Source organism: Pyxicephalus adspersus, chromosome 3 (assembly GCF_032062135.1).
Source record: "Pyxicephalus adspersus chromosome 3, UCB_Pads_2.0, whole genome shotgun sequence".
In the NCBI taxonomy this organism is placed as follows: domain Eukaryota; kingdom Metazoa; phylum Chordata; class Amphibia; order Anura; family Pyxicephalidae; genus Pyxicephalus; species Pyxicephalus adspersus.
Window position 1 is genome coordinate 59,606,186 of NC_092860.1, and position 8,258 is coordinate 59,614,443.

The 8,258-nt window shown below is 43.8% G+C and overlaps 1 long non-coding RNA gene across 4 annotated transcripts; it reads right to left on the reverse strand.

The window, feature by feature from the left end:
- Positions 1-2,619: 2,619 nt before the first annotated feature.
- On the reverse strand, positions 2,620-8,252 carry LOC140326362 (uncharacterized). Of its 4 annotated transcripts, none has more exons than XR_011919838.1 (3): positions 5,026-8,252; positions 4,838-4,897; positions 2,620-4,727 (listed from the first exon to the last, which is right to left on the reverse strand). It is a non-coding gene; the product is annotated as an uncharacterized lncRNA (long non-coding RNA). The 4 variants fall into 4 exon arrangements; XR_011919837.1 differs by having other exon boundaries at positions 2,620-4,580; positions 4,674-4,897; XR_011919836.1 differs by having other exon boundaries at positions 2,620-2,695; positions 2,784-4,897; positions 5,026-6,543.
- Between the last annotated feature and the right edge of the window lie 6 nt (positions 8,253-8,258).

Below are 8,258 nucleotides of genomic sequence, written 5' to 3' on the forward strand. Positions count from 1 at the left end.
ACTAATTAGCCTCCTCACTATCACGCAAGGCTGGAAATGATCTTTCTTTGTCCGGAGGACAGTGGAAGCCTTCTGCTAGAATGTCCTTTGGCTAGCTCACACCACAATCCTGATTTTGGTGAAGGCACATTATTCCACTGTCTCACATAGATATTCCCGTGTTTTGTATTTCTCCACTTTTTTTTAAAGATCTATTTTTTTTCACGTGTCCACAAAATAAATCCCCATGTGCTGCATTATCTGACCCAGGGCGACAGGGCTTACATTTTGTTCTAGATTGTATGTATGTCTGGCACTTACTAATGCTTCACTAAAACCGGATAAACAGAGTTTACATCTAGGAGCACAATTATTGGTTTTACAATGGTTTAAACGGGATTGATCTTAGTGGGGTGGCAACTGGAAGCTTCTTAGTAATAGTAATAGTATACCCATATATATCTACACACAATATTAACAAACAGTTTACGTTTGCAACAGAAAATATATAAATCAGTCAATGAATTAGTTATCCCTTTTTTTTTTTTTCTTTTTAACAGGTGTTTGGTTGTTGTCAAAATAACTCACATTTTGTTTCTCTTTTTCTTTAGACAATGATTCGCAAGAGATACGACCAGCAGTGGTCAATATTTGTGAAGCGAAAAATCGCTGAGTGGATCGCAGACAGGCTCTGGACCCCTGCAGGGAGGCGCCCAATTGTGTCCCACATCAAGCATACGTGGAGCGACCTGAAGCGGAGGAGACCCGATCTGGTGCGTGAAGTGGGGGACCGCATCCTGTCTGGTGAGTTTGGCATTTTGTCGTCTCTTGTTAAGGAATGGTGTTTTCGAATGTTTGTTGTTTGTGTAAAGTAGTATTGTTTAGCCTAGAACTTTGTTTTTCACTTCCTATATTTTACTACCCTTATTAATTTGGTATATTTGATTTTGTTATTACAGCCAACTCTCCATCATGCCGGCTCAGAAACATACAGCGGCTACACAGGCGCCTGGCCATCCCCCATGATGTGGAGGAGGAGGAGGAGGAGGAGAAGGAGACAACATCCTCGGGGGAGGAGGTGCCGGTGTCATCCCCAAAGAAGGAGCCAGTTGTGGAGGAGGTGCCATCCCTGGTGGAGGAGGAGCTATCCTCGGAGGAGCAGCCATCTGAGGAGGAGCCATCTCCTGAGGAGGAGCCCGCTGCACCACATCAGCAGCCAGAGTCCTCCCAAGAAGGAGAGGAGGCGGCCGAGGAGATTGCTTGTAAGCTAACATTAGAATCAACTTTTGTAACATATGTTGAAATTCAACACTTCCCACCACTACCCACCATTTGCAATCCCTAATTTATTGTACAGCGCTGCGTAATATGTTGGCGCTATATAAATCCTGTTTATTATTATTATTAATAATAATAACACTTTCTCACACTACTTTCACCATTACATCATTACAAATACAAAGAAAGATCTAGCAGGATTTCATGTAGCTTCCAGTCATTAATCATGCATCAAATGAACGTTCTTTCTAGGTTGTTGGCTAGCATGACTAAAAATAGACATGAGTTGTTTAGTTGGCCATAGTTGTACTGACAAATGTTTGCTTAAAGTTTTTGGGCGTAGGCAGAAAGTATCATTTAGAAGTTCAGCATTAATCTATTCACCTTAACTAACCTTACAAATCTACTTTAGTCCTGCCCACCCACTTTTACTTATGCTGTTCATTACTTATCTACAGCTGCTGCAGCGCCCTTGCCACCAGCATCTTCTCCACAGGACCGAAGTTCCTCATCTGAATGTAAGTATTTCTCCATTTTAGATATTGTAAACATTCCTTTAGAACCATTATTATAAACTAGGAGATAGTTTGTTAGGCCTAGTTCTAGTTCTATCAAGTATCATTAGGATTGTATGACTAGCTTCATGTCTAGGCAGCTTTTAACAGAAGACAAAGGTTAAATGTCATTTAGACAAGTTTGTCCCTTGTGAAAACCCACAACCTTCATTGACACCAAACCTTTATTGCACCCAGGATTCACCTTCCTTTCTTGTTTTGCTCTGTGTAAACAGCAAAACAGTCATAACTTGATGAGATAACATATTTTAAATTCTTTAGCACTGTGCGATTTAAGAACTAGTTGCATGTTATACTGTTCCATTTGGTCAGCACTTACCTCTCTTATTTTTTTGGTCTACTTCTACAAACACAGCCAGTTCCACATCTAGGGAGGCAACAAGGCCACCTGAGGAGCTTCCGAGCCCGCCACCACTGCCACCCCAACCCCGGCAACATGTCACACATCTTCTTCGTAAGTTTATATTTTCAATAGTTTGCTTTTTAAAAGGACAGTACTTTTAAAAAATGTTTGGACCAAACTCTTCCAATTAATATATTATTTGTTTTTCCTCACCCGCCAGGAAGTATACAGGAAAGCCTGTATTCCTTGAACAGGAGGATGTCTGCCGTGGAGCAGCACTTGAGGTTGGACCCTCCTCGGGATGTGCCCAGGCGGCAGTTTAAAAAAAAAAAAAAATTGTATATATGTTGGCAAATAAGTTTCGGTAAATTATTATATTTTTATATTTGTTGGGGTTTTCACATTGTGAATTATTGGGGGGAGATTAAAAAAATAAAAGCCAGATTTAGTGAATTTATTTGATTTTTATTTTAATGCACATTTCACACATTTTTACAGCCTGTCTAATCCAATTCCATCCCTAAAAAACACAAAAAAAGAAACCTTAGTTTTTACACAATGGTTATTTGAACCATAAAATCTTGAACATGCTCTTATCCTACACAAACCTGTTTTGCAGGTTGGCCGGGTTTGCTCCATTCCTCCATTGGTCACTTGGTCCAAACATCATGTGACCTTAAAAGTAACAGAGTTGGGTATGTTAGATATGTCCTCTTCAAAATATATGTAATTGTGACATCATTCAAGAATACATTTGGCATAGAATACACAGCTGAACACCTTAGTATGTCATTTTAACCAACAGAAAAGTAGTTGATTTATTAGCAAGCACATTTATCTGTTACAGACAAGTGTCAGAGAAGTGCGGTGTGCCATATTTGGTCCCTAGATATAACTAGATTTGTGTTCATTTAGTGACTTGATTAGAATCACTTTGACAAATGTACTGGAACATTCTTTGGGGAGTAGATAGCAAAACGGCATTTGGAGCATACTTGGGCCGCATCAAAACAAACTCAGATAGGTAAAGTGTCAAAGTGCGAGGTTACTAACCTGTGGACATTGGGCAAACACAAAATAGAGATTAAGCTAGTTTATACAAATAGGTGTCTTCACACAGGATACCAACTCAAACCCACACTGGCGAGCTCATGGAGTCCTGAAAAAATTGAGTGAAAACTGACAGGAAGAATGTTCTCACCTGGCACTAACTTATATAGTTTGGCCAGCCCGGCCACGGGCGCGGCCCACGCTAGAAGCCAGGCCATGGCTCACCTCCACCTCCTGGCCTCGTCCACGGGACACCCCCGCACCACGCCCATGGTGCACCTGCACAGCAGGGGCGCGAGTGCGGCCCACCTCCAGAGCATGTCTAGTGGTTGCCCATATATTAGGAGGTGGGCGGGCAGGGGCACGGGGTGGACTTGGAGGGGCACGGAGTGAACGGGCAGGGGCACAGGGTGGACTTGGAAAGGCACGGGCACAGAGTGAATGGGCAGGGGCACGGGGTGGACTTGGAAAGGCAGGGGCACGGAGTGAATGGGCAGGGGCACGGGGTGAATGAGCAGGGGCACGGGGTGGACTGGGAGGGGCACTGGGTGGAGGGCCAGGGGCACAGGGTGGAGGGCCAGGGGCACGGGGTGGAGCCGGGGGGAAGAATGGAGCTGGCTGCTCTGCAGGACATGGGGGGCCAGCAGGGCGTATTGGGATTTGCCAACCCAGTCTTTGAATAATCGCCTGATGTAGGCGAGATTGTTGGCCTAGGGATTCACTTAACATGTTACAGAGATGGTCAACTCTGAACATGTAGGCACCCAAATTGGCCAATTGTTCTTGGACCGATTCTATCAGACGATGCAGTGCCACCAGATGTTGTTGGTTAAATTCTCGGTCCTGACGATTTTGATTTAGGTTTTCATGTAAGAGCGTAAGGACTGGTTCAAAGTTATCAGAACTTGGGCCAGGCATCCTTGACTCCACTACTCTATCAAAATGGTCAACCAGCCTCTGAGTGAGGTTTAGAAGCTGGCTGCCCACTGGGTTGACCCAATCCACCTGCATCCACTGGTTGCTATAAAGGGAAAAGAAAAAATTACTACAATATCATATAACTTTGTGGGTCTCCATAACATTATGCAGACAGCATCCTGACATTGAAACATCAACTAATGTTAGACAAAAATGTTAGACACATTTTTTCTGAATCCTATACATTAAACATAGGTTGCTTACTAAAACCTCAGGTGTCTCCTGTTCTGATTGTGGTAAATGTCCACCTGAGGGACCCTAAAAAAAACCAAAACACATCCCAAAATAAACACTAATTGACCAGTTCTTGCCTACCTCCACAGAGGATGCAGCCCGTAAAAACTCTTCAGAACCAGAAACCAGCAGACATGGATGTTCTACAAAGGCACATGATATATCACATCAAAATGAATGAATGTGGAGACAAAGTCTTCACATATCAAAAGTCCCCAATATTTCGAACACACAACCTTTTTTTGGACATATTAGGCTCACACATTCCCAACGGGAGGCTGCACCAGAATCTGGCAAAAAATTAACAAATGTTATCTATATATAGATGTATTATAGAAAGATCGAAGGTTATTACTTAGCTTTTGGAAGGCTGAACACACACACACACAAATCAAATTACCTGGATTCTCCTCCAGGCTTCTCTGCAGTGGATCAAGGACCTCCTCCTGTAGATGGTGATCTGGTGATGAAAGCACAAAAACAAGAGAAAGAGTGAGCTTGACTCTAACCTAAGTTCATTTGGATTGATCGGTTCACCACAACACGTGCACAATGTGAAACCAGATATACCATGAAGGTTCATCTTACCAGGAGGAAGGCCAGTGTCATCTCGATGCGAAGTGACATCCTCATCATCCACATCACCCCGAGCACTAAGGGCAGGAGGGGACTGCTGCGTCTCAGGGCGTACTATTGTAAAAAAATGGAAATACACACATTGTTAATGCAAGTCAAAAGAAGGTAAAAATACACCAAAGAGGTATTTTTCCAAAAATTATCTCATATTTCACCCCCAAGTAAAAACACAATGCTATTTTGTTCTCAATGCTAATGACTAAACTGTTGCAATCCCCAAAAAATGCAAAAATAAATTACATTTGTAATTAAGTAATGTAAAAGGATTGAACTTACATGGTTGCTAAGCATCGGAGTGATCCTGGTAGTCCACCCCTAGCATCACCTGGCCCGATGAATGGCAACGCCAATCTTTCGTACTCCTTGAGACGCTGCACAAGATGTTTAGGATAGGTCCCACTCCTTCCAGCCTCTGTGCCCAGGAGCCTTTTGACGTGTCTGAAGATGTCACTCACACGTTTTTGACACTGGGTAATGGTCCGTTGTGTACTGCCCACTGCATTACCACTCCTGGCAATTTCCTCGCAGAGTCCCTGCCTTACAGCATAAGAAGTCGGGGAGTGCAAGTCCCCACGGAGTCTAGGAAAATGTTGTACATAGGACTCCATGAGGGCTGCATTTTGCTCAGGAGTGAAGCTGGTTGCCTTGGAAGCAGAATCCCTGGTCCGGCTCAAACTGGCTGAGGTGCCAGGTTGAGGGATCAGGGGCCTAGATGTTACTTGGCCTGCTTCACAGAGCAACCTAGCTAGCCTGAGGGAGCTGCCTGTTGGTCTATCGATTGAAGACCCTGGGGTGGTAGTGGTGGTGGAGCCGCCAGCAGCAGCAGTGGTAGTGGTAGCAGTGGTGGTGGCCATTCTCCTTGGCTCCATGTAACTAGAAGTCAAAAAATAAAAGAGTTATGGGACAACACACCCAAAACATTTTTTGGAGGAATATGAGTCAATGGTGTATTCTTACTTGTTCTTGTTCCTTTGTTCTTTCTCCGTTTTTTCTTTTTTTTTCAGCAAGTTTTGGTTTGCATGACCAGAATGACTAAGAAACTGCAAATTTATAGGGATTCAAACGCGCACACACGCACGCGTGCACCCGCGCGCAAACAGACGTGCGCACGTGCACACACGTTCATTTAAATGTGCGCATGTTCAAGGATTTTGTTTGCTGTTGTCATGGATCCAAATTTGGACCTCGACTTGCTCTTCACTACTGCTGTTGTTGCATTAAACACCACATATCTGATGCTGGAAGAAGAGCAGCAGCAGCAACAACAACAGCAGCAACCAGAAGAGCAAGCTCATACTTCCCAAACAGTCCGGGCACCACGCATCTTCTTAGAGCGTGGCCGCCTGGAAAGTTTGCGTGACCAGGATGTCAAAAGGCGTTTCCGCCTGTCTCGCCAGGTCATCCATCACCTGTACAGCTTGCTGTAAGAGAAAATTGCTCCAAAAACTAAAACAAGCCAGGCAGTGCCAGGAATGACCAGGCTCTTGGCCACTCGGTATATTTTAGGAAGGGGTTCCTTTCAAACCTCCTCGGCCTTAATTTGTGGACCAAGCCAGCCTACAGTTTCCAGGGTTTTTACGAAGGTCATCAATGCCATTGTGGACCTTATCCCACTATATATTCATTTTCCTCAAACAGCTCAGGAGTGGAGGAAGGTCAAGGTGGATTTCTTCAGGCGAGCGAGATTTCCGAATGTTTTGGGGGCCATTTACTGCACTCATGTGGCCATTCAGGCCCCTAAATTGCAGGAAATCTCATTCACTTCATCTCATTCAGCGATATCATTCACTGAATGTACAAATAGTCTGTGATGCCAACAGGAAAATTATGAGTGCACGCACAGGTTTCCCAGGATCATGCCATGATGCCTATATCCTGCGTCAGACAGCTCTCCACCAGAAATTTATCTCTGGAGAAATGCCTGAGGTCTGGTTAATAGGTAATGTATAATGTCATTACTGTAATACAACTAACAGTAGTCAAATCCTAAAGGCACCTATTATGTTGCTATGTCCCTTTGCATTGTAAGAATGCCAGGCTATGACCTGTATTGTAACTATGTCATATTTTGTGCTAACATCTAATTTAGCAAATACTTTGTAAACTATTGTACAATACTGGGAGCATGGGGGAAGAACTAACTTTTAGATATTCCCAGAAGCCCTAGTGTAATTACTATTTTCACAGCTCATGGTACTTCAGTGTGGTAGTCAATAGTAACAATGTCTACTAACAACCAAAAAGCAATAAAGTGACCGAAGAGCACAACCCTTAACGACCTTTGTAAAAAAACTCTAGTGTTACACTGCATTCACAGAACACTTACTATACCAAGAACTAACATGTATTATGTTTGTCTTTTTGCAGCTGACAAAGGATACAGGCAGCTTCCATGGCTTATGACACCTGTGCGTCACCCCCGGTCTGAAGCAGAGCATAATTACAACAAGGCTCTGCAAAAAAGCGGGGGATTGTGGAGCAAACCATCGGGCTGCTAAAAGCACGGTTTCTGTGCTTGGTGCGGCCCGGTGGTGAGCTCCTGTACACACCGTGGAAAGCTGCCCGAGTCATCATGGCATGCTGCCTGCTTCATAACCTGTGCCTGCACCATGGGGATTCCGGGGACATTCCAGAGGAGCTCGAGCCAGAGGTGCATCAACATCCTGCCTCTGGCTCCCAAAGCACAGCAGAGGGACGTCGAGTCAGAGATGAACTCATCGCTAATGTCTTTACGCGTGAGTATTTACATTTGTTTACAATGCATGTATTACATATTTCAGCACATCATGTTTGGGTTACAAACCAACCTAGGAGTGGAAGACATAGAAAGCACACTTTAATTGTTTGGGAAATGAAATAGCAGACATATTTGTGTAAGAGCTGGACCTTTATGTGACACTTTACAAAAACACATTACCAAACTAGGGCAGAGTGCAATTTAGTGCAGATTTGAGCAAGCATTGCTTATGCAGCCAGAAAAGCATGAAAAATACAATCCAGCAGCATGTAGTTACAACCAAAGCATGATTAACACATCCTAATAATGTAATCTATTTCTTTACAGGGCGATAACATCCCTCTGCTGTGCTGCCAAGGCTCTGGAATATAACATCACAGACTACCGTACATTCGTGGATGATATTCTTGCTTCCGGTTAAAGAAGAAATCCACCTTTATGTTCCTCC